The sequence below is a fragment of the Triticum aestivum genome, chromosome 1A (assembly GCF_018294505.1).
Source record: "Triticum aestivum cultivar Chinese Spring chromosome 1A, IWGSC CS RefSeq v2.1, whole genome shotgun sequence".
NCBI classification, from domain to species: Eukaryota; Viridiplantae; Streptophyta; class Magnoliopsida; order Poales; family Poaceae; genus Triticum; species Triticum aestivum.
The window spans coordinates 472,576,306-472,585,717 of record NC_057794.1 but is presented as its reverse complement, the minus strand read 5'-3'; positions in this window follow the sequence as shown (position 1 = coordinate 472,585,717).

Genomic DNA, 9,412 nt, shown 5'->3' with positions numbered 1-9,412 from the left:
TTGAGTCCATGGATTATACGCACTCTCACCATTCCATCATTGCTAGCCACTTCGGTATCGTGCATTGCCCTTTCCCACCTCGAGAGTTGGTGCAAACTTCGCTGGTGCATCCAAACCCTGTGATATGATATGCTCTATCACACATAAGCCTCCTTATATCTTCCTCAAAACATCCACCATACCTACCTATTATGGCATTTCCATAGCCATTCCGAGATATATTGCCATGCAACTTTCCATTGTTCCGTTTATTATGACACGCTCCATCATTGTCATATTGCTTTGCATGATCATGTAGTTGACATCGTATTTGTGGAAAAGCCACGTTCATAATTCTTTCATACATGTCACTCTTGATTCATTGCATATCCGGGTACGCCGCCGGAGGCATTCACATAGAGTCATATTTTGTTCTAACTATCGACTTGTAATTCTTGAGTTGTAAGTAAATAAAAGTGTGATGATTTTCATTATTAGAGCATTGTTCCATGTGAGTAATGGATGATGGAGACTATGATTCCCCCACAAGCCGGGATGAGATTTTGGATGAAAAAAAGGAGGCCATAAAAAAGAAGAAAAATGCCGAAAGAAAAAATGAGAGAAAAAGAGAGAAGGGGCAATGTTACTATCCTTTTTCCACACTTGTGCTTCAAAGTAGCACCATGATATTCATGATAGAGAGTCTCCTATTTTGTCACTTTCATATACTAGTGGGAATTTTTCATTATAGAACTTGTCTTGTATATTCTAATGACGGGCTTCCTCAAAATGCCCTAGGTCTTCGTCAGCAAGCAAGTTGGATGCACACCCACTTAGTTTCTTTTATTGAGCTTTCATATATTTATAGCTCTAGTGCATCTGTTGCATGGCAATCCCTACTCCTTGCATTGACATCAATTGATGGGCATCTCCATAGCCCGTTGATTAGCCGCGTCAATGTTACTTTCTCCCGTTTTGTCTTCTCACACAACCTCCATCATCATATTCTATTCCACCCATAGTGCTATGTCCATGACTCACGCTCATATATTGTGTGAAAGTTGAAAGAGTTTGAAAAGGCTAAGTATGAAACAATTACTTGGCTTTTCATCGGGGTTGTGCATGATGGGAGCATTTTGTGTGACGAAAATGAAGCATGGCCAAACTATATGATTTTGTGGGGATAAGCTTTCTTTGGCTATCTTATTTTGATAAGACATAATTGCTTGGTTAGCATGCTTGAAGTATTATTATTTTTATGTCAATATTAAACTTCTGTCTAGAATCTTTTGGATTTAAACATTCATGCCACAATAAAGAGAATTACATTGAAAATTATGTTAGGTAGCATTCCACATCAAAAATTCTGTTTTTATCATTTACCTACTCGAGGATGAGCAGGAATTAAGCTTGGGGATGCTTGATACGTCTCCAACATATCTATAATTTTTGATTGTTCCATGCTATTATATTACCTGTTTTGGATGTTCAATGGGCTTTATTATGCACTTTTATATTATTTTTGGGACTAACCTATTAACCGAAGGCCCACTGCAAATTGCTATTTTTTTGCCCATTTCAGTGTTTCGTAGAAAAGGAATATCAAATGGAATCCAAATGGAATAAATCCTTCGTGAGGATATTTTTTTGGAACAAACGCAATCCAGGAGACTTGGAGTGGAGGTCAAGGAAGCAACGACGCAGCCACAAGGTAGGACGGTGTGCCCAGGGGGGCAGGCACTCCCCCCACGCTCGTGGGCCCCTCGTGGCACCACCGACCTACTTATTTTGCCTATCTATACTCTTATACCCTGGTAACATCCAGGGGAGCCACGAAACTGTTTTCCACCGCCACAACCTTCTGTACCTGTGAGATCCCATCTGGGGACCTTTTCTGGTGATTTGCCGGAGGGGGATTCGATCACGGAGGGCTTCTACGTCAACATCATAGCTTCTCCGATGATGTGTCAGTAGTTTACCACAGACCTTTGGGTCCATAGTTATTAGCTAGATGGCTTCTTCTCTCTCTTTGGATTGCAATACAAAGTTTCCTCGATGTTCTTGGAGATCTATTTGATGTAACTCTTTTTGCAGTGTGTTTGCCCACATCCGATGAATTGTGGGTTTATGATCAAGTTTATCTATGAACAATATTTGATTCTCCTCTGAATTCTTATATGCATGATTCGATATCTTTGCAAATCTCTTCGAATTATCAGTTTGGTTTGGCCTACTAGATTGATCTTTCTTGCAATGGGAGAAGTGCTTAGATTTGTGTTCAAGCTTGCGGTGTCCTTTCCCAGTGACAGTAGGGGCAGCAAGGCACGTATTGTATTGTTGCCATCGAGGATAAAAACATGGGGTTTATATCATATTGCTTGAGTTTATCCCTCTACATCATGTCATCTTGCCTAATGTGTTACTCTGTTCTTATGAACTTAATACTCTAGATGCATGATGGATAGCGGTCGATGTGTGGAGTAATAGTAGTAGATGCAGAATCGTTTCGGTCTACTTGACACAGACGTGATGCCTATGTTCATGATCATGCCTAGATATTCTCCTAACTATGCGCTTTTCTATCAATTGCTCGGCAGTAATTTTTTCACCCACCGTAATATATGCTATCTTGAGAGAAGCCACTAGTGAAACCTATGGCCCCTGGGTCTACTTTACGTCATATTATTTTCCCGTCAACTAGCCATTTCTGTCGCAATTTATTTTGCAATCTTTACTTTTCAATCTATACAACAAAAATGCCAAAAATATTTATCTTATTATCTCTATCAGATCTCACTTTCGTAAGTGACCGTGAAGGGATTGACAACCGCTTTATCGTGTTGGTTGCGAGGTTCTTGTTTGTTTGTGCAGGTACTAGGCGACTTGCGTGTAGTCTCCTACTGGATTGATACCTTGGTTCTCAAAACTGAGAGAAATACTTATGCTACTTTGTTGCATCACCCTTTCCTCTTCAAGGGAAAACCAACACATGCTCAAGAGGTAGCACACGCCAGGTTATGCTGCTTATTACTTATTAATCAGTTGGCAGACAAGGATGAGCTATTGGCGGTTCATACAAATATGACTCGTCATGCCATTACTTACAGAAGTAGATATTACAAAAGGTTCTGGACGGTTCAACTTAACACCACACTAGTTCAAATTTTTCCTGCAAAGTAATCTTCAAGTATCAAAGTGCGTGAAGGCACTACAGATGATGCAAAAGTTTTAACTACGCTATTACATAGCCATAGACTTGGCTCAAATGTCACTAAGTTTTCTTGGAGTCATCTATTCCTGTAGGCCAGCCCATGTACCCTCCGGGTTGACCTGATCTAGGTTGACACCTTGGCGATCTCTAGCAGTTGATGTCTTTGGGCTGTCCCACGCCGGCTCGTCTTTTTCTCCTATCTGAAGGTTATCTAGATCCTAGTCGATGGTTGTTAAAGCTTCAAAGACATCATCATATTGCATGATAATTGATGGGTCACTACTACAGGATGGCCCAAACGTGACAGTCGAATCAGAGACCCTTCGACGAAACTGTGTGCTATGCAATACTCGCAAACGGTGGTGTAAAAAATCATTAAAAAGGTGCAAAACATTTGCGGTGGTGGCGAAATCAAACGCGGGTCATATTAGATTTGCGTGTGCGATGAGTGGCCAATAGTTAATCCAGTAGAACTGTTTGCGATGATGCAGAACAACAAAAATGGGCAGCCAGATGAGGGTGTGTGTGATATACGACATACAGTTCACTAGGATGAACTCTGTGTGATTAGGCAATGCAATGGAAATGGTTCAACTGAACAAGATGTGCCTGATACGCGGCAAACATGTCCGTAAACAGAAATGTGTGCGAAGACCAATAATAACACAGAGGATTTTTGCTAATAAGTCATGTGATTTGCTCTGTCTACAGAATAATAACATGCATATATATAAATGAAATAAACATCCAATTACATAAGTGACTATACAGATCATTCGCACACACCTCAATGAACAATAGCATGCATACTAAAGTAGGAGAAACGATCTCTAGTCATCTACTTCTTGTGACGCTCCCGCCGCTGCTATGTGGCTCGATCCCTCGTCTGGGGCAGGAAGAAGATACTTCCTCATGTCAACGATCCGCCTGTACAACTCGTAGCTTGTGTACACGTCCTTGGCCGTGTACTTGACGTGTTGTTCATCTAGTCTCTCGTGCCAAAAATTGTGCCAGGCATTCTTGTCCTGCTTGTTCTCATCCTTCATCTTCGCATAGTAGGGGTCGATGATGGCCGAGGCGAGGTCAATCAGGGTGTTCAGTTTGTTGTTGTCGCTGCCCCAGACATTGTAGTGGTGCTGGATGTTGACAAGATTCGGGCATTTCACGCCCGAAGCCTTGAGCGCTTTCAGATCGTTGGTGATGTCCACCGTAGCGAAATTGTAGTCGGAGCTGTTGATAAACTTGGAGAAATGCTCGCAAGGCCTTGTGTCCAGGTGGTAGTGGTAGACGCGGATGTCATGTCGCACGCACAACTGGGCAAAGAAAACCTTCTGATCGTGCCCGACACGACCCATGGTGTACTCGAGGTCGAAGTCGACCACTTGGTACTTGCCCTCGGCAAGGAACTACACCATAGTTCAGATTGAGCTCTCCACCGAGACTGGATCGTTAATGTACACCACCGAGAGAGCCTTCCCCCTCAAGTGGGTGTCTACAACATGATGCGTGGTGAACTGCCCACCGTTGTCGTCGTCGGCCGCTGGGAGGGCCATTGGAGCTACATGGAGCGCCATTGGAACCGCTAGATGTCCTCTCTATATGTGTCATCTTGGATGTGCTTATTGTGTCATGTGACGTGAGAGATGAAGATAAATGGCCACAGGAATAAAAAGGGGGCTGGATGGCCTGGATTCTCGGCACACCCGCATGCTAGTGTTTGCAGCGGGTAACTGCATCGTCGCGCCGCACCCGGCGCAACCGCATGCACACGAATGTGTGTGATCATACGATGGTCACAAACACTGGCAGCATGCATGGAGGGACATGGGCAGAGCACCCGGAGGGACGGGAGAGCATAGCGCGTGTGGCGGGACGCGAGGAGAGCACGCCATGGCCGCCTCAACCGCAAGCAACTACACGCATAGAGCCGTTGAACACGCAGGAAATGGTCGCCTACAAGCCGGCCGACAGTTGCGTCGCTGCGTAGAGAGAGGCCGTGTGCTAGTACCTCCGTCCTGGTCTATAGTCCCCTTTGCATTATGTGCCATACTTTGCCCTTAAATTTAACCAACAAAACATTAATGCATATTATAAAAATTATATAATTGGAAAGTATGTTCAAATACGAATCCAACTATATAATCTTTGGCGACATGCATTCGTATTTTATTAGTTAAATCCTACTTATAAACAGGACGAGGATATAGTAGGTAATTAAACCACAAACATTTTTCTTATATTAACTGTATGTTACGTGGCCTTTCGTCCTCCTCTCGCACGTCTTGTCACCCCGCTGCCGCAGACGGCTTATGGCGCAAGCTTGCGCAGCACGCGGGGGCGTTCTTTTGGCCAAATGGTGGCTCGAAGTGGCGCCAATGAATCATCGGTGAGCCCGTTCCCGTGCAACCTCGCAAGTTCCCGTGCAAGCTTCCCTCCCGTCTCGGTGAAATCCCCAAAAATTCCAATGCTTATCAGCCTGCTACATAAACCCTGACAGTCAGCGAGTCTTGCGTCGTATTTTCCCCTCCCTCCATGTAGCTTATCTCGTCTGCTTCTCCCACAATTGCCAATGGCACCGGTCCATCGTCGTCGCTCAGATACTCCACTGTCATCAGAGGACAGCTCCGGCTGGGAGGCTACACCGCGCGGCAGCGTAGTGTAGTGCGCATGGCGTCCCTGTTGGGTGTGCGCAGAACACCCACGACATGCTCAGCCGCCGCTGCCCGTCGTCAGCTGTTGCCGGCCACCGTTGCCGCCACACCACTGTCCAAAGCCAGGGCCATCGTGGCTGCCACCCCACTACCGGCCATCACCCGCTCCGCCACCACGGCCCAAAGGTAGGAGGTGGTGGTCATGGCCGCCACCCCATCATCTGCCGCCGTGGCCGCCAGCCCACCGTCGACCGCCGGGGTCATCACCCGCTCCGCCACCGCCGCCTGAAGGCGGGAGGCGGAGGTGGAGGCCTGCATGTGCGTCAGCACCTTGCACACTACACCGAGTTCCTACGGGAGGAGGAGGAGTGCCTCGTCGAGCATGCAAAGAGCCTTACCACCGCCATGGCCGCGGCACACGCCGCCTCAGAGGCAAGGAATCATGAGATCTACAAGGAGAACCACCGCTTCGAGAGGGGTCGTCTGGAGCGGCAGAGGGCGTTCGAGGTCAGCACCGCTAAAGCTGCAGTAGCGACAGGCACCGTATTGCAGTTGTCCAGCTTGTTGGTAGGCTCCTCCTCCTGTGCCTCTTACAAAGCGTGCTCAACAGAGGTGAGGCTGCAGGAAGTTGTACAAAGCCCCTCCGTAGTAGTAGTATTGAGGGGCTATTTAGTTCAGTTCATCTGATTATAGATGTGGTGGAACTGTACAACGTACTTCAAATTAGGTAGTATATATAGTTGAACTAGCTATTTCAGTAGGTGGTTGGCAACAATTGGGGAAACGTTTGGTTGGTTTAGCTGTCGAGTTGCACTATTTGTATAAAGAACGACTGCTTAATCTATGAATGAAATCTATGCTTAATTACAGAATATTAGTTGCAAAAATTAGATAGTGCTAGTGTTTTTTACCTGCATATTTTGACAAACCGTAGTGTTACAAGGTTGACAAATGGCAACATACCCAATATGACAGATGCAAATCTTACCAAATTGTTTGTACGTGGTTGCACACGGGACCTCAAAAACAACCGTTTACATTGAAGGGATGCACAAATTTTGCTCGGAACGTTTTCTCTTAGCTTCATGGGGAAGCTATCAGTTTGCATACAGGTGTTCTAACTAAAACATTTGCGATCAAGAGCTGCACAAATCCTACTCGGCACATTTTCCCTTGGCTTCCTGGGGAAGCTCTCGGTTTGCATACGGGTGTTCTAGTTAAAACGTTTGCGATGAGTGTTTATATTTAAAAAGCATTGACGTTTTTTTCAAGAGAAAATTCTTTGATAAGTCTGTATGTTAAGAGAGAATATCGCAAGTTCGTTCAAACCGCATCTTTCATTGAGTCAACTATGAATTTATATTCATATGATCGAGAATTCGAGATACAGTATTAAACCCCCAAAAAAACTATTTCTGGCGGCGGCGGAGGCGGCGTGCCGCGCCGTTGTTGTCGTTGTAGTCCTTCGGGACGCATGTAGTTTAAATATGAACTATGCACATAAAATGCCTAGAAAACCCAGTTAGTGTATAAAAATGTCCAAATGAACCCCGAAAAATTCCAAAATTTAACACAACACTCCTATTGTTCTATGTTGACACTAGAAATTTTTTGAAAGCAATAAGAGGCAATGGATATCGTTTCATCCCCGAAGGTGACACGTTCCCTACCGAAACCATCAGGCTTGTTGTGAGAAGTTCCGGTTTGTGAGAAGCTTATACCCAAACCTGCCCTAAATGGGACAAAAAAATTTACCACGGCATGTTGATGCCGCTCCATGATAGCATGCCAAGTTTCATGAATTTCAGACGAGTTTTGGATTTCTAGAATTTAAAAACCAGGTATCTCAATGTTTGCGGCCGAGTGACGGTGGCAGGGTGTTTGAAATTCATACCCATTTCTTGCGTGGGACCTAAGCATGCACCCAAGGACACATATTTGATTTTTCAACCAATTTATATGCACTGGAGCATGTGCATGTAGTTCAAATTTTAATTATGCACATAAAATGCCTAGAAAACCCAGTTAATGTATAGAAATGTCCAAACGAACCCTCAAAAATTCCAAAATTTAACACAACACTTCTGTTGTTCTATGTTGACACTACAAATTTTTTGAAAGCAATAAGCGACAACGGATATCGTTTCGGCCCCAAAGGTGGCACGTTCTCTACGGAAACCATCTGGCTTGATGTGAGAAGCTCTGGTTTGTGAGAAGATTATACCCAAACCTGCCCCAAATGGGACAAAAAAATTACCAAGGCATGTTGATGCCGCTCCATGATAGCATGCCAAGTTTCTTGAATTTCAGACGAGTTTTGGATTTACTAGAATTTGAAAACCCGGTATCTTAATGTTTGCGGCCGAGTGATGGTGGCAGGGTGTTTGAAATTCATTCCCATTTCTTGCATGGGACCTACGCATGCACCCAAGGACACAGATTTGATTTTTCAACCAATTTATATGCACTGGAGCATGTGCATGTAGTTCAAATTTGAATTATGCACATCAAATGCGAAGAAAACCCAGTTAATGTACAAAAATGTCCAAACGAACCCCGAAAAATTCCAAAATTTGAGACTAGAATAGTTTTGAAAGCAATAAGAGGCAACAAATATCGTTTTGACACCAAAGGTGGCACGTTCCATAGAAGCTCTGGTTTGTGAGAAGGTGTAACACCCTCAATGCGACTATATCTCCCACGTGTCGAGGCACGACTTAGAGGCATAATCGCATTGAAGGCACATGTCGCAAGTTAGGCAATCTTCACAACATCCCATGTAATATGATAATAAAAGGGGAGATAACATAGTTGGCTTACACTCGCCACATCAATCAAATACATAAATAATATTACATCATCCAAACACTCATGGCCCGACTACGGCGCCAAAGTAAAAGATAACCCAACAAGCGACACGGTCCCGATCACCCCCAGCTGGGCACCACTACTGATCATCAGGAAAGGAAACATAGTAACATTGAGAGTCTTCGTCGAACTCCCACTTGAGCCCAAGCGCGTCTCCTGGAGCGGAATCATCAGGCCCTGCATCTGGTGTTATAGTAATCTGTGAGCCACAGGGACTCAGCAATCTCGCACCCTCGCGATCAAGACTATTTAAGCTTATAGGTAAGGCAAGGTAAATATATGTGGAGCTGCAGCAAGCGACTAGCAAATATGGTGGCTAACTTATTCGCAAAAGAGAGCGAGAAGAGGAGGCAAAGCACGAGCGAGAAACTAGAGAGCAACCTACGCAAACATTACTCCAACACCTTCCCACTTCCCGTACTCCGCCGAGAAGAGGCCATCACGGTAACACACTCAGTTGATTCATTTTAATTAAGTTAAGGTTCAAGTTATCTACAACCGGACATTAACAAATTCCCATCTGCCCATAACCGCGGGCATGGCTTTCGAAAGTTCAAATCCCTGCAGGGGAGTCCCAACTTAGCCCATGACAAGCTCTCACGGTCAACAAAGGAATAGACCTCCTCCCAAGACGTTCCGATCAGACTCGGTATCTCAATTATTCAAGACACTTCGACAGGTTAAAAGGAGACCAGCAACACCG